The following is an 18,822-nucleotide window of genomic DNA, read 5'->3' as shown; positions in this document are numbered from 1 at the left end:
TACTCCAGCATGCTCATCAGAGCAGAAAAAGAGTCAGAAACTAACAAGAATGGATAAACTAATTTATTCATTCAGTGGGATACTATACAGTAGATAAAGGAATAAATTATTTCTAAAAGTTTAAACATAGATAAATCTCAAAACTATAATGTTGAACAAAACATAGCAATTTACATATATTTTTAAAAATATATTATTTCTAGATACATTTATATTTGAAGCAAGAATGAAAACATCCTTGGAAATAACTAGAATATCATTAGAATGATATAATTAGAATACAAAATTAGAATAGTGGTTACCTTTAGGGTGGGTGAGATGGGATTTGATACATGTAATGCCCTTTTTTTTTTTAAGTGAAACAATTTTTGTTTTGTTATATATATTTGTTTTTTAAATTCCACATATAAGAGTATTTGTCTTTCTCTGACTTATTTCACTAAGCATAGTACTCTACTCAATACTCAAAAATACCCATGAAATTTTTCACAGAACTATAACAAATAATCCTAAAAGTTATATGGAACCACACACGACACTGAACTGACAAAGCAATCTTAAGAAAAAAGAACAAAGCTGAAGGTACCATGCACCCTGACTTCAGACTATACTACAAAGCTACAGTGATCAAAACAGCATGGTACTGGCACAAAACAAACACATAAATCAGTGGAACAGAACAGAAAGCCCAGAAATAAACCCATGTACTATGGTCAATTAATCTATGAAAAAGGAGGCAAGAACATGCAACAGAGAAAAGACAGTCTCTTCGATAAGTGGTCCTGGGAAAAGTGGGCAGCTACATGTAAAAAAACGAGATTAGAACATTTCCTCATACCACATACAAAAATAAAATCAAAATGGACTAAAGATCCAAATGTAATACCAGATACTATAAAACTCCTAGAGGCAAACATAGGCAGAATACACTTTGACATGAAGCATAGCAATATTTTTTGGATCTGTCTCCTAAGAGAAATAAAAGCTAAAACAAACAAATGGGGCTTAATTAAACTTCAAAGCTTTTGCACATCAAAGGAAACCATCAACAAAACAAAAAGACAACCTACTGAATGGGAAAAATATTTGCAAATGACATGAATCATAAGGGGTCAATATCCAAGATATATAAACAGCTTATACAAGTCAATATCAAAAAAAAAAACAAACAAACAACCTGATTAAAAAATGGGCAGAAGACCTGAATAGACATTCCAAAGATGACATACAGATGGCCAATAGGTATATGAAGATGTTCAGCATCACTAATCACCATAGAAATGCAAATCAAAACCACAATGAGATATCACCTCACACCTGTCAGAACAGCTATCATCCAAAAGACCACAAATAACAGATGTTAGTGAGGATGCAGAAAAACAGGAACCCTTGTACACCACTGGTAGAAATGTAAATTGGTGTAACCACTATGGAAACAGTATGGAGGTTTTCCAAAAAACTAAAAATAGAACTACCATATGGTCCACCAATTCTGCTGCATATATATCCAAAGAAAACAAAAACACTAATTCAAAAATATACACGCACCCCAATTTTCATAGCAGCATTATTTACAATTGCCAAGATAAGGAAGCAACCTAAGGGTGCATGAACAGATGAATGGATAAAGAAGATGTGGTATATATATAATGCAATATGACTCAGTCATAAAAAACATAATGAAATTTTGCCATTTGCAGCAACATGAATATTGCTCTCATTGGGAGCTTGGCTGTGAGACACAGATGCGTCTCGGGCCCAAAGCAGCGTCTGAGCAGGGAAAGGGCAGCCATTGCTGCTGCTTACACAGGCAGCTCATCAGAAGAAGTTGGGATCTCTGACCCCAGCCTGTCCTTGGTTAATTTGCAACTCATAAATGTTTGTAAATTTTTTAAAGTATATTTTCTGTCCACAAACAATAAAGATAACTACTTCACAATAGAAAAAAAAAAAACTGATGAAACTCAGAGAGGTTTTTTTTTTAATGAAACAAATATGGCAAAGATCTGTTAAAGCTAGGTGGTAGGTAAGGAGTACTATTTTTATATTTTATTTGAAATACTTCCCAATTAAAAACTTTAAAACATTTTAAACTCTCAAGAAAATGTGATCAACAAAATTATCTCTGCCTAAGGCTGACCAGAAAAATAATTTTGACCTTCTAGTCTTAATGCCTAAAAGAAATTAAGCTCCTTGACTGAACAAAAAAACAGTAACTAGCCTCTCATGAAAGTGTCTCAGGATTTGATGACATTTGAAGGAGGCTATACCCGGGATCTTTGTTTCTAAGAGTTATCTGGACCTCTTCTAGAACTGCACAATGAATGTTCCCAGGGGGAGGGAAGGCAATGATCCTAATAAGAGGACAGGAGAGAATGTGAGTAGAATCCCTGCGAACTTGGCAACCTGGTGAAGAACGTCTTTTCTGGACACCGAAACTGTTTTAACTTTGTTTCAGCCACAAACTATGTGTTAATTGGCAAGTCACTCAAGCTCTCTGAGCCTCAGTTTTGTTATTAGGACAACAGCAAACGTAGGGAGGGTGATAAAATGTTCACACAAATTGTTGCAAGAATTTAAATATACTAATATATGTGATGATACTTATCACAGACTATTTTTTCCAAAGATGGTGACAGCAGTATATCCCATCCCACATGTTATTCTAACAATAGGACATTGACACTCCTCCAGTGAGAGGTGGGGTTTAGTCTCCACCCCTCTCTGACTGTGGTGTTAGTGATGCTATTATGACAGCTGAGGCTAAGCAATAAAAGGCAAACCAGCTTCTGCCTGGTCTTCTGTCTTGGATACTCACCTCTGGGGTCTAGCTGCCATGTTCTGAGGAAGCCATACACCACATGAAGAGGCCACATGTAAATGTTCTGGCCAAAGCCCCTGATGAGATCCTAACTGACAGCCAGCATCAACCACCACATATGTGAGTGAGTGTTCAGAGGATTCGAGCCCCCAGCTGTCCAGCCATCCCAACTGATGCCGACAGGAGCAGAGATGAGCATCCTCATGAATCCCAGCTCAAACTGTAGATTCACGAGCAAAATGATGGTTGCCGTTGTTTTAAACCCCTAAGCATTGGGGTGTTTCATTTCACAGTAATAGATAAGTGGGACAGTGCTTTCTCAATTATTATTACCCTCATGTGTAAAACAAGGGGGGTGGATTACATTAGAGTTCCCCAGATCTCAGAAATTTTAATGTCATCTTTGTGGCTTTGCTATATCCTATACCAATGAAGTGTTACCTAATATTTCTTTGTAAAACAATTCACTTTTTAAAACAAATATATTTACTAAAATTAATCTTTAGAACAAAGTTTTAATGTCAATTTTTCTAATTAGTTTTATTGTATCAAATACTATTAACTATCAACATTTTCTTTTTAATTTCAATAGCTGCCATTTTTAATATAATATTTAATTAGAATACATATTAATGTGTTAAAATAAATATGCAGTGGTTAAATGAAACATAATGTTTGGCATAAACCACTTGAAATCATCATGAATCCCTGTGGTATGCGGGACTCGATGACCAGGAAGGTAAGGACTCATTCACCTCCAGAAAAAATCTATGGACCATATCCTGATTCACTCGTTCCTTCTCTGTTATAACCTACCCCCAGGTGAATACATTTTACTTTATAAACTGCTTTTCATCAGGAAGCATACTTTCTGGGATATCAGTGCAGTCAATTACAGAAAGGCTGCAAAGGAGGAAGATTTTGGGGTGGGGGGGTGGGCTCAAGGCAATAAATGGGCTATAATTACTAATCAACTGGTACCTGTGGCAGGAGGTGGTTTGGGAAGTGGAGGACCTGGATTTCTCTCCCCAGAGACCAGGGTTTCTCAACAGCAACACTACTGACATTTTGGACCAGGTAACTCTCTGATAGGAGCAGGGTAGTGCTGTCCACTGCACTGTAGGGCCTTTAGCAGCATCCCTGGCCTCTATTCACTAGATGCCAGTAGCACTGCCCCCCAAGTTGTGACAACCAAAACAGCCCCCAGTGAGGAGGCAAAATCATCCCCACTGAGAATAACTGACTTAGTGTAAAAGTGAAGGGGTGTGCCCAGAGACCCAGACATGGCCCTGCACTCAGCACACACAGGAGAAATTTGTGGTGATGATGATAATAAAATTTTATTTGTTCCTTCCCCACTGAAGAACAAATTCAACCTAAACAGAACAAAGGTAGGGTTTTAACATGAATCTTGTGTTTTCAGTTGTTTTTTTTTTTTTAACCACTTAGCCCATAGTTAATAAGCAGAGCAGAAAGGAAATAGCCACTGGATTATAGGCAGATCTTTTCACAACTGCATATAAAATGTGCATTTGTATCATATCCACCATCAGTGATTCACTGTAGATTGAAGAAAGTATAACAAAGCACACAGGTTCTTCACAGTCCTTATCTTAATGTACCATTTATTGGCTGTTGTTTGATAGAACTTTTGATGGGGAATGGGGTTTCATGGCTACAATTAAGCAGCATTTTTAAAGGAGATTGGAATAACCACTTTCAAAGGTACAGGCACCTCCTTGAAATTGTGTATTCGAGAGTGCAAGTGGAAATGACATTTAATAAGAGAAGATCATGCCTCCAAATATGCCTGGTTCGGAATCAACAGACTAAGGGTCTTAGCTGAACTTTGGCCCACATTGTCAGCCCAGGGAGCTGAAACAGGTACAGTAGCAAAATCTGTTGATCTCAATACCCTGCAGCTAAGTAATGACATGCAACACCAATGAGGATGTTGATGATTCTAAGAGACAGCATTCTCTGAGTACTTGTTATGTGCCACACACAATACCATGCACTTCACTCACATTTATCTTTTCTAATCCTCACAAGCCCATGAGTAAGTACTACTATCAACCTCTTTTCACAGATTAGGAAACTGAGGCTTAGAGACAAAGTAACTTGTCCAAGGTCTCGAGTCCAATATGTAACAGCCGGATTTCGGAGCATTGTCTCTGTACCAACAGAGTTGACACTACTAACTCCTATATTATAGTCCTCCTGTTAAATTACTGAGACAGCACCACACAACCTCTAGCCCTCGAACCAACTCATCCACCCTTTTATGTACCTTATATATGGGTAAACTAATACTAAGCATTTAAAATATTATATATACACATATATGTCTATATATGTGTATGTGCACACATGTGTATATGTACATAGATACATACACACACATATATATACATATATTATACGCAAACACACACATATATATGTTGTCCTACATCAACAAGTTGAAAATTTTCTCTTCTAGACCAGAGGTCAGCAAATTTTTCCAGTAAAAGGCCAAACAGTAATTATTATGAGCCTCATGGACCACACGGTCCCTGTGACAACTACCCAACTCTACCATTGCAGTGCAAAGTATCCACAGACAATACAAAAATGAATGAGGGTGACTGGGTTCCAATAAAACTTTATTTTCACACACAGGCAATGGACTAGATTTGGCCACCAGGCTGTAGTTTGCCCATCCTTCTCCTAGACCTCTGCCTCTCTAAGTGTGGCCACAGATCAGAAACACTTGGGCTACTTGTATAAATTACCGATTCCTGGGCTGAATTCCAGGCCTGCTGAAGCACAATCTGCTTTTTTTTTTCCCCCCAACAAGTCTCCCAAGTGATTTATGGACATACAAAAATTTGAGGACCACTGTTCCTAGACCCAGTTTTTTCCCAGTCCCCATAAAAGTTGTCATTCCACCTATCAAAGATAGAACATCTATCAATGGAAAAGCAAGACAAGTGATACAGACCAAGAAAGGAAAATTGGCTTCTTGTCACAGCACACCATCTTTATCAAGATGTCAAATTCTGACCCGTGACCACAATTCTCTGGGCTGGAAGATGTCCTTCAGTTTTACCAATGAAAAAAAAAAAATGTCATAAGCCAGAAAAAACTTTTGTTCCCAGTGGAATCACACTGATCTTCTAATCAACTTGTTGCACGTGCACACAGACACACACACGGCCATTTTTGAACTGTGAATACCCTGCTTTAAATCTGAAAATTCAGTTGTGCTAAAACTGCTTTTATGTTATTAAGGGAAAATGAGCACAGGGTCTTCAGAAATAAGAGAGACGGAACAATAAGTGAATTTGTACAGAATTCACCAATACCCACACTGCTGCTTCATGAATACATGAATGCAACCTGTTTTATCTTTTCTTGTTTCAGAACTAAAGGTATTCACATAAATCTAGATCTCCTTTTCTTTGGGGAATTAAGGCTGGCACCATCAGTCTCTGTCTTTACCTGTATCAGCATGGGGGAGAAAAGGCCAACCCTTCACTGTCTCTTGACAAAGGATTGAAAAAAAGTGAACAGGAGTAGATAGAAATGAATACTAAGGCACACACTGTAACAGACCTGACCAGGTCGCCATCCACCTGGGATGACGCCCCTCTCCAGCTGACAGCCACCAGTGATCTGGCTTCAGTCGCCAGCACCCCAAACTTATTAACTGACTCTGATCTTCTCTCGGTCTAATGCCAGGAGCCTCCCCCACCCTACCTTGCATCATAAGACTCTAGTTTATAGACCCCTTTGCTTCATCTCACTTTTTATACCTTTTCTCTGATCCTACTCTACCAATGACCCAAATGCCTCCAAAGGTACAACCCTGCCAGTGGCAATGGCAGTCCCCCTCTGATAGCTGGGATGTCCAGGCCTGGTTGTAAAGCCTGCCTCAGTACCACCACCAGGGGCCCAGTGGACTGAAATGTGTCTACATATCAAACAGAAGTTGGCTTCTACTGCTTCCTTTTCTTCTCCCAATACTTTGTATCCCATGGCCACCACGGTTATTTTGAAAGCATATTTTAGAGCTGGGTGATGACATTTAAATAAAGTAATCTCAATGAGGAGTTAGGGATTAATAAAAATGCAGCAGAAGGCCCACGAAGCAGCACAACTTTAACAATTGGGGTTAAACTAGCACTGAGCTCATGATGGATTTTTATTTAAGTGAATTCATGTCTTGCGTCTACACTGGCAAGTAAAGTGGGCCCCTCAGAGTTGAATTGAACCTGATCATGGCTCTGAGTAATCGTGAGTCAGTTAATTAACCTCTGTAGTACCAGATCATTTGAGCTCTGAGGTCCCTTTCAACACTAAAATTTTACGTTCAGGCCCAAGTCTATTTGCGTAAGCATGTTTCTCTTTCAATTGGCTTTTCTGGTGAATTTCCCCAAAAATGTTTAAGTTTGGTTTTTTTTTAATGCAAAGAAATGCTAAAATGGATATGGATCAAGATATTTAGTGGAGTATTTTAGTAGAAGGAACTAAATTATTCTCAGATCTTTTACAAAACTGTATCTTTAAAGTTATCCCAAATTGCAGTGTCTCTTGCATACTTAATTTTAATTGATAATGATTTTTTTAAATAGACACTAATTTTTACCAAATGTTTCAGGATAAAATTGAATATTTTTCTTAAGATTAAAAAGATGAGCTTGTTTCTCTACTGGTAAAATAAGTGATGATCTTTAAAGAGCAGTTGCAGGTGATGCTGATGCCCCCAAGTGACCTGATTCTTCTAACAGGACTCCATAACTGTCGGAGCCTTTGGGATGCCACAGCCAAACCACCAGAGGTTTTGTTGAGTGTAAATACATGCAGAATCACTATTCATTGCCATAGAGGGCCTTATGTGTATTCACTATGTCACAACTGCATAATAAAATTTGGTGTTATCCAAAAAACAAAAAAGAGAGAGAAAAATCAGTAAGTAAGTCAACCCATATTTATAGAACACCTACCTACCAACATTCCGCTAGATGTACCGTACATATAAAACCATGGGCTTTGCCTTCAGGAAGCTTATGATTTAGTTGGAATGGCAGGACAAACTCCTGCAAAACAACAGAAGAGAGCACACAATCAAATGCTCAGTGGAATTTGTAGACGCTGGTCCAAACTAATGCTGAAAGTAAGGAGATCAAAAGCAGGTCTGCTTGCTTTGCAGATTTGGCTAAAACCCTTTATTTCAGCACCATAAAGACTCTCTTCCACTGTACAGCTTCAAGCAGCTGCATTTAAAAGGAGAGAATTCTATTTTTCCCCCAAACCTGTGGCTACATGCAAAACTTATCAAGAATACTGCCAGATTAAATTATTCATACTAGAAAATAACACAGCTGGGACTTCCCTGGTGGCGCAGTGGTTAAGAATCTGCCTGCCAATGCAGGGGACACGGGTTTGATCCCTGGTCCAGGAAGATCCCACATGCCACAGAGCAACTAAGCCCATGCGCCACAACTACTGAGCCTGCACTCTAGAGCCCGCGAGCCACAACTACTGAAGTCCACGCACCTAGAGCCCGTGCTCCGCAATGAGAAGCCCGCACACCAAAATGAAGAGTAGCCCCCACTCGCTGCAACCAGAGAAAGCCCGCACACAGCAATGAAGACCCAACACAGCCCAAAATAAATAAATAAATAAATAAATTTCTAAAAAAAAAAAAAAAAAAGAAAACACAGCTGATCCAATGGCCTTTTAAAAAATATTAAACTTGGTCTATATATTAATGGTAACATATGAAATTAAAGGGGACAGATGGAGAAATAATGATTCTCTCACTAGTCTTCTGAACTAATATTTTGTAACTTTCTCAGAATTCAAACTTACTCAAGCATGTAAACAGAAGATAAATTTATTACTTGGTCCTTTATAATTTCATAATGCCTTATGATCCTTATTCATAACTTTTCTATTTCCATGAGCCTCATATCTGTAAATAAATTTAATTCAAGGTGAAAAATGTTAAATAAGTAATATTTATTTACTGCTTTAATGAACATTTTCTCATTTAAATCTCAAAACAAACCTGTGATTATCATTATCCACCTTTACCAAATTGAAAGAAGAACAGAAACAAAAGCTAATAATGTTTACTGAGCAAGGTCTCTGTTCTAGCCCTACACTGACCAATACAGTAGCCACTATCCCCATGTGGATATTTTAAGTTTTATTTAATTAAACAAAATTAAAACTTCAGTTTCTCAATCACATTAGCCACATCTTAAGTGCTCAATAGCCCCATGTGGCTAGTGGCTACCCTAACAGACAACGCAGATAAAGAACATTTTTACCATTGCAGAAAGTCCTACTGGAGAGCACATGTATTACCTCTTTTAATTATCCCACCAATCATCACCTCAAGAAGTTGATACTATTATTATTCCCCTTTTACAGATGAATAAACTTAGGTACAGTGACTTAGCCAAGGTGAGAGTGGACCTGACATTCCAGGTCTTACTAGCCCAGTGCTGTCCAATAAAATTTTCCATAGTGATAGAAATGTTCCAGATCTTCACCGTCCAAGATGGTAGCCACTAGCCTTATGTGGCTTGTGACCACTAGCAATGTAGTAGTGTGACTGAGGAATTGAATTTTAATTTAGTTTTAATTTAAATATCAATAGCTACATCAGGCTAGTGGCTACTACCTTGGAAGGCTCAGATCTAGCCCCATAATCCAACCCTTAATCTCCACTGTATCTAATGCCCCAGTCATCTCATCGTTACTACTAGCAAAGATCCATGGAGAAGGAATGAAAAAAAAAAAAAAAGGATGAGCCCTATTCAAACAGTAGCTTGACAAAAGGTTACTTGAAGCTGAGCCTTCTCTTTGGTCTCAGTTCCTAAAGAAAGTTATACTAGGAGGTGATGGGAGTGCAGGGTTAAATCTAGCATGGAATCTATTTTCCACATTTCCTTGATATTCTGGAATTACCTCTTTGCATGAGAGCCAATAAAAGTGTATACAGCATATGTTTTCCACAGGATGCAATTTTTATAGAGCAACCAGATGAATTACAACATGGGTCAGACCACAATTCTTCAGTGTGCCCAAAGAATCAGGCTGGGGGGTGGGGGGCAGTGCTGAAGACTAGACACATAACTCAGTGGAGGACCAGCAAGGAGGGAGAGATGAACTAACCTCCATTCTGCAGACACTTTTTCCCCCAACTTGATACCTTTGCTTTATTATGTTTTAAGGTATCTGGAGCAGCCTGTTTGGCTTCCCTTGGGTTGTTTGTTTTGATATCAGCTTTTTATCTGCTTGGCTTTTCAAATGCGGTTCTACTGGAAAATCTTGCCATGGAACATTTAACAAGAAGAGGAAGCAAGCTCAAAAATTTCCATTTTCACACAGAATTATTATTACACGTTTCCAGAGGCCTGGGAGTCTGTCTTCCTCCAAGTTTTATGATGGGATTGTGATTTCAACTAACCCTCCAAACAGATATTCTGTCTCTATTCAGAAGGTGCAATTCTAGAAACCTATAGCTGACTCTAATGATAGCTTACACCCTTTCCACTCTGAAATAACAGAGTGGTAGCTAGTAGGACTGAGAGGAGCGGGCAGCTCTGTAATGTTAAAGGGAAATCTCCTCTGTCTTTCCAGCTTGTTCTCCGTTCCCCTCAGCAGAATTCACCCCAAACAAAAATGTTAGAGGAGAAAGTCACAGCCGTTGCTTTTAATTTCAAGCACAGTGAGGTTTAAATCATCCAAGAGCTCATTCCAGACATGTGGGATATTACCATGTTGCTGTGCTAGGCCCAATCTTTGGTGGAACAGGTAGGTTTTCCCTCAGAGCTCTGGCATAAACTCCACACCAGTTTGGCCCATGTAAAAGAATAAACATAGCAACATATTAGCAAAACCACCTCATTTCTAAATCAAGAATACCCTTTGAAAGCCAAGATTAAAATAGTTAGATACAGTGACCTATCTTGCACAGCATATGTCTAAGCTGAACAAATTAGGAGAAAAATATATATATAAAGGCTTCTTCTCCAATCGTACCAGCCTATTACTTTTCAATAGATGCACACACACCCAAAGGGTTTTCTGAATGTAGGAAAACAAGTTTATAATTACATAATTATGCAGACACACCACAATTTTTCTTTTATGTTACCTTTATCTTTAAAAGGCAACAGACAGGGCTGTACTAAAAAGCAATAAAGCATGGGTAATTTAATACCAAATTACATCCATATTGAAAAGTTTACATGCAGTTGAGAGCAGACAGAGGTCAGCTTTTCAACAGGACTGTCTTTAATTGTGGCCATCAGTTTTAGCAATCCCGATCTCCGGATCAAAGACAGATATAATGGGCTTCCTCAACGCTGAATAGTGAAAGCAGACAGCAGGAATGGCGCTATCTGGCACCCAAAGGTCATAAAAAAAAAAAATTGCCAGAAAGGGAATGTGTCTCACTGTAAAATTATGTATCTCAGATTATATATATATAGTTTTAAAATCATTCTCCCTTGCCCAGTTTCCAATGAGCTACTTTAAGTGAAGGGGTTTTTTTTGTCACTTCGTCACAGGTGCAAGGTTTTACCTGCTTTTCCTCTAATAAGTGTGCAACCTTTGTGTAAATCTTTATTAATTTTTTCAGTTGCTTTCAATCATGATTTTCTCCAACTTGCACAGCAATCCCTCTTTCCTTGAGGAAGGGCTATATGAACTGAAACTGTTTTTTCTTTTTTTCCCCTCTCTTTCCCCCACTAAATCAATTGAGGAGTAAATTATCAGCAAATCAGACAGAAACAAGTTTCCTGGATCTGCAGATCCATTCTACAAATGGAGCAATTTCATCTCTGCTAGCTCCGGGGTGGGGGGGGAGTGGCATGGGAGGGGGGATTTTAAGTAGCCATGGGGGACCAGAGCGGAGATGCTAGCTGGCGAAGCATCCCCACGTTTGCATGCACAGACCTCTCAAATCTGCACCAAGAGACTACTTGCGAGAATCCATCTTTTTTCACTTAACAAGATACAAAATATAAAACACATTTGCCTCTTATTAAACCTCTCCTGTAAGTGGTTCCAGGTCCACCATTTTTAAAGGGAGGAGAGGAGAGTCAAGACCCTCTTGGGAATTTCAGTGGAGTGACTGGAGATGAGGTACAGGCTGTGAGCCTTTATTACTTTAATTTTATTTTTTTTTTCTAAAAGCACAGAAGGAATAACATTTTAAATCATTAGCATTTGCTTTAAGTAGTTATTTCTTCCAACTGTAAGAATCCCTGCTCCCTGCCCCCTTCCCCATTAGCACCACTCCCAGATCCTGCACAGAAGAACTGCCCAGATGGAATTTCCCTCCACTGCTCAAATCCGGAAGGTGCTTTTAAAGAATTTCAAGCTCTAAATTGAGGCAGCCATGGAAGAAACTGTACTCACAGTTTTTCCTTAAAGCAGTTGGAGAAGAAAGCTCTTGTATTTATGGCACCTGAGACTGAAAGCTGACTGTGGCATCTCGGAATTATTTCAGGGGCAGCAGTTAACTGTTATGATAGAACTCTGTCTTCTCTGTTTAACAACAAGAGTTCATAGTAGTTCCCATTCAACTCAAAACTTTGTGAGAGTGACATGTGGGGCGCTTTTAAGTGGTAAAGCGCAAAGCCTAAACTTCTTTACAAATGGAATAAAATCAGCCACCTTACTTAATTTAAGATGATTTACGGTTTCTATCAAAGGAGCAACAAAATGTGAGGAAATTTGCAAAACCAGGTAAATAAACTCCCTTCTGTGCTCTGCAAGTTCAAAATGGCAGGAGGCCATAATCAGGCACAGAAATATTGATTGGAAGATTTAGCATTTCCTTTTGTGGGTTGGTTTTTGCTTTGCTGTCCATAGACTAAAAGAGATAAAATAAATTGCTGAATAATTCTGCATTTCAACTTTGCTCTGCCAAAAGAGAGATCCTTCTTGAGGCAAGGTCTGTTTCATAATCTATAAAGTGCATGTACCCAAAAAGGCATGTCACCAGGAAGGCCTTTAGCTGTGTTTCAGGGTGGAGGCGTCCCTGCCACCCACCTTTTTTGTGCTATATAAAGGACCAACAAACCAAGCCAGAATTCTATAACAGGTCAGTGGGATAAATGAGCTGTGTTCTTTTGGCCAGCAATAATCAGATGCAATAATCAAAGGTGGGGTGTAGTGGTATTTTACTCCCAGCAAGATTTAACTAATGCAGTCTGTCCCTGATGCACTGCCCAGACCTCCACACAGACCTCCACGCAGATTGCACTGGTTTGCCTTCTGCACCACAGTCACTCTGCTTCAATACTATATGACAGAGAGTTGATGGATAGCTCTCCCCTTGCCTGCTCATTCTCATCAGCATTAGAGCTTATTTGTTGGGCACCAACAGGGCATCCAGCACTGTCCAGTATACTGTTGCAGCCACAGGGCCTGAAGCAAGGCACACCTTCCATCTACCTCAAAGAGAATTAAGGGCACTCCTGTTGGAAGCAGCTAGGAGCTAATAAAAGTGCCAAGTGTTGGTACAAATTCAAGACCTCATGCTTGTGCAATGTGCTAAAATAAAGAACTGTAATTATTGAGAGAGCCCAAAAGGAAAAAGGGAAATAGTTTCCTCCAACTAAAAGAAGAGTAACTTTCTGATACAATTTAACAGAATTGAAGGGAAATGGAGTTCAATAACTAAGAGCCAAGAAGCCTGCTCCAGGACAAAGCAGCAGGTACCACAAATGTACAGGACAGGGATCAACAGCCTGCCTTTATTCCAGAGACCCCCAGTTTCCAATTGGAGAGGGCTAGCAAGATGGACAAAACCTGTCCACAGGGACACAATCAAATCCTGCCTACTGAAAGTAAAGGGATATTTTTTTTAAATACATTTCATGTTTTAAATGATTTCTCCTGAAAATTTCCCATGTATTTGAAAGCTTAAACAATAATGAAGAACAAGGATTCATCAATATTTCAATTTCAACATCATCTCTAACTCTGCAGACCCCTCAGTACCTCCATTTCTTTATATTCAGAACAGAATCAGAACATGAAGAACCAGTGCATAGTGATACCATGTGACATGACCTAATGAACATGGTGAGGACATGGTTTAAATATAAAATACAAACAAGGTAATGAATCAAAAACAAATGAGTTCAGCAAGCCCAAGATAGGTTGGAGATTCATTTCAGTTAACTCAACACTGAGCCTTTGGTTCCCACTTGAGTGGGAGTCCCTGCCAGATTAACTGGTCTTCAATGAAAGAATCCCCATGCTGGGATCTCCACTACGCCTGCCTAATAATAATCATCACAATATACAATAATACCTAATACTTTGTATGCATGTCAAATGCTTTATATATATCATCTCAGTTAATTCTCAAACAATCCTATCATCAGTACTACTGTTATGCTCATCTTACAAAGAGAGAGCAAAAGCTCCCTACCACCTGTGATATCATCTGGAGATTTGAGAGAGACTTCAGGTAAACCTGAACTGACACAAATGAGGTCAACTCATCTAGGATCTTTAGAGCAAAGAAAATGCCAATCATTAAAGGCATTCCAAAACCTGTGAATCATTTGTGATACTTCTGTTTTCTTCAGTCCCAACATCCAATTCACCACCAAATCTTTTCAATTCTACCTTGGAACCAAGTTTTCTCAACCTATTTAAAAGACTGAAAATTAACAAGATAAGCATCTAATTCAAGAAGGCAGAAAAAGAAGAAGGCAAAGAGAGTAGAGGGAAGAAACAATTCTGATAAAAGGAGAAATTAGGTAATATAGAACAAATAATAGAAATCAACCAAACCAAAAAGTGGTTCTTTGGATATTCTATGGGTTAGCCAGGTGGTACAGCTACCCTGAGCCTGTCTGGCTGATCTTTGAAGTCAAGTGGTGAACTGATTGAAGCCAAATGGCCTGGCTCACACGTCTGCTAGTTGCCAACTTGGTTGGTCTAACCTCAGCTAGGACTGCTGGTCTCCACTCTACATGGTCTCTCATCCTCTAGACCAGGTTTCTTCTCACAGTTCCAAAGACAGGGAAAGCCTAATTGCACAAACACTTTTCAAGCTTCTGCTATGTCACACTTGCTATTGTCCCACTGGTCAAAGCAAGTCACATAACTAAGTCCAGAGTCACGTGGGTGTGGCTACAAGGAGTCAGGAATATTACTGTAACAGTCGATCGTACCAAACAACCATACCACTGGCTCTGGTCCCACCAATTTGATCTCTGCCACCACATCATAACTATTGCTTGAATCTAGTCACATTATAATTCATTATGGTAGATACTCCACAATGGACAGTAAAAGAAAAAAAAAAAAAGAACTATAAAGAACTAATTTTTTTTTTAACTTGCTGCATAGTTTTAAAGAGAAAGATGCTGACCTAAATTGTTCACAGACAATTTACAGAAATTGGGACCCAAATGAAATATTCAAAGGTTCATGTCTTCAAGTCACAGTTGCCACTGATGATGATGTCCAATGAAGTCAATTTGGAATGTGAATTTGAGGGATTACCAAGAGGCCTTTTATTCAACCTAATTCACCAATCTTTGTTAATTACATGATCAACTACTTTAATAGTAAAGAATTTAACTATTTTACTGTCAAATACCCTATTAATGGCCTTTATATGAAACAACTGTGACATCAAGTGTCTAACCAATAACATCACATGACTGTGTCTCTGGACAGCCCCATCAAAATGAATCCAGCCTCAATTTTTTGTATGTAGAAGACTAGTCGGATCCTTGAGTCACCATCAATGGTTTTCTCAACCAAGAAAGATGGATAGCATGATGTTAGGAATTTTTCCCCCAAATTATTTTAATGGTCAAAAAAATCTGCTGTGCTCTAAGAAGAACCTAATTTGGAACATACATTTTCCTGACAGATTTTACATCAGAAAGCTTTGAATTTAAATATGAAAAGCCAGGATTTGCTTTCTGGACAGAATGCAATTCTAAAATGTCATGCAAATTTCTTTTTGGAAGAACAAATGCAAACATTTTGAGAAGAGCTCTAAATATGCACAGGGCTTTTGGGAAACCATGTGTAAAATACTATTTTGCCTGAGGCAATCTATCTTCCACATTTGTTGAGGAAGAAAATAATAGCCAATATTCTGTATGACTGTGTTGACGGTATGAATGGTTTTTATCTGTATGGTTCTTGTGCAGTGCACGAGGCAATTCTTTGTCAGCTTTTCTGGGAGTTCTGAAAAATCATAGGATCCACAAACTGTGCACTAGACCATGTCTATTTTTAATACGTACCCTCAAGCACCTAGTATAGAACTAAGCATCCTACAGACACTCAAATACTTATTCACTAACTACCACATTTACCAAGACATCCTCCTCTCCACCTCTGCCACTTTCCTTATACTGAGATGAAGCGATTTTTTTCTCTTTTATTCTTGCCTGCTGTATACACACTCAGTAATAATTTGCTTCACCCCACACCCCACATAAATAAAACAAGTAATGGATTCACTGGTACTGCTATCTGTTCTGCTCTCTCATTTTCTTGACTCCACCTTTTTTTCATTCTTTGGCATATGTGCATCTAACAAAGGTATTAGACATTTGGTACAGCCTCTCTAGCAGCCCTATTCAACAGAACTTCTGCAATGATGGAAATGTTCCATAGCTGCACTGCACATGGTACCTACTAGCCACATGTGGCTAGTGAGTATCTGAAATGTGGCTAGAATGACTGAGGAAATAATTTTTAATGTTATTTAATTTTAATTAATTTAAATTTACAGAGCCACATGTGGCTGATGGGATACCATAATGAACAGCACAGATTTATAGTTTCAGATTAAGCTTCTTAGAAGTTAACACTGATGGTAGAAAGAGAATTCCATTTGAGCCCTGATTTTTTCTGTAAACCCTGGGCTGGTCACTTAGCAGCTGTGACACCAATCTTCTAATCTGTAAAAGAGCAATAATGTCTATTTACATGATGGTTGTGATGACTAAATGAGATAAATTTTTGTAAACTGGCCAGGGCAAAGCAAGTGATCAATGAAAATTAGTGCCCTATTTTTTAAATCTACAAAATGGGACTCAGAAAAGGCATTTTTCAGGGCAACTGTAATAATCAAATGAGATAATGAATACAAAATATGTATAAACTACAAAACCTCAAATAAATATAAAGTATTGTTAATTTCCTTAGCTGAAAAAAAGTCCAATGTATACTTTTATTTCTTTAATCACCATTATCATCTTAGGTCTTTCTATTCTTTCTGGAACCTTGGAGTAATCTTTAAATTCAAGCATTGTATTTCCTTCAAACATTTTAGTCTATACCTTTGCCAAAGATCCATGAACCCTGTTGTCTGCAGTCTTCCTCTACATTTGTTTTTGCCTCCTCATTCTCTGCTAGTCTGATTTTCTCGTGGTTTCAAGTACTTACAAAACACTGCAAGTTTCTCAGTCATGTAAAGAGATACAATCTCACAGGATTCCTTTAAGCTTTAAACGCTAAAGATAAGGGTCACAAGATTTCCTGGAATTCAAGTGTTAGTGTAAGAAAAGTGAGCATAACTTCTCAAAAAAAAAAAAAAAAAAAGACTGTCCTATTCTCATGCCTCCCTTTTTCACCGGCTGACTTACCTGTTTCCTCTATCCTTCTCCAAATCTCAGTTTCCTCACATGAAAAATGGAGCTCCTGAGGTTACCTATGAGGAGACTGTAATAATGATATTTTAGAGAGCAACTTAGGGGCTTCCCTGGTGGCACAGTGGTTGAGAATCTGCCTGCTAATGCAGGGGACACGGGTTCGAGCCCTGGTCTGGGAAGATCCCACATGCCGTGGAGCAACTAGGCCCGTGAGCCACAGCTACTGAGCCTGTGCATCTGGAGCCTGTGCTCCCCAACAAGAAAGGCCGCGATAGTGAGAGGCCCGCGCATCGCGTTGAAGAGTGGCCCCCGCTCGCTGCAACTAGAGAAAGCCCTCGCACAGAAACTAAGACCCAATGCAGCCAAAAATAAATAAATAAATTAATTAATTAAAAAAAAAAAAAGATTGGGATGAGGATACTTATAAAAAAAAAAGAGAGAGAGCAACTTAGGAAATGTGAAAAGACTCATTCACAAATGGGACTGCCTAAGTGTAAAGAAAATTTCATTCTGAACATGCAAAATACCTTTGGACACAAAGTTGACAGAACAGAAATTTAAGAGAACTTAAAAAAAAAAATTTGAAGACAATAAGCACTTGCTCTGGACCTGGTGGAGAATAAATATTCTAATCATCTTATTTAGCTTATAGACAGGTAACCACTGATGAGGGAAAAAGCGCAACTGAGGGTAAAGAAAACTATAAAAGATAAAATATGGGGAAACGATAATATCTGATAATCTGATTCTTAAACAGAGGAGTTTATGATCCCTTAAACAATGCTGTATATTAGAAATATTTCACAATTAAAAAGTAGACAAATTTATGATAGCTTCTTCCTGTTCTCTCAGCTTCTTCCTGTTTATCTGCTCTACATAATAAAAGGAATCTTCCTTCACCCACTGGCAGCAGTAAAGGAAGCAGTAATTAAAAGTGGACAGGACACTTCACACCTATTAGGATGGCTATTATCAAATGAATGGGAAAAAACAAGTAAATGAATTAGAATGCTGTGTATTACTGATGGGATTATAAAATGGTGCAGCTGCTGTGGAAAACAGTTTGGAAGTTCCTCAAAAAGCTAAACAGAGAATTACCATATGACCCAGCAATTCCACTCCTAGATATATATCCAAATGAACTGAAAACAAGGACTCAAACAGGTACATGTATGCCAATGTTCACAGAAGCATTGTTCACAATAGCCAAAAGGTGAAAACAACACAAGTGTCCATCAAGAGATGAACAGATAAACAAAATGTGATATATACATACAATGGAAATATTATTCAGCCCTAAAAAGAAAGGAAATTCTGATACATGCTATAATATAGATGAACCTTGAAGACATT

The sequence above is a fragment of the Balaenoptera ricei genome, chromosome 19 (assembly GCF_028023285.1).
Source record: "Balaenoptera ricei isolate mBalRic1 chromosome 19, mBalRic1.hap2, whole genome shotgun sequence".
In the NCBI taxonomy this organism is placed as follows: domain Eukaryota; kingdom Metazoa; phylum Chordata; class Mammalia; order Artiodactyla; family Balaenopteridae; genus Balaenoptera; species Balaenoptera ricei.
The sequence above is the reverse complement of the archived record's forward strand: the minus strand, read 5'-3'. Positions refer to the sequence as shown.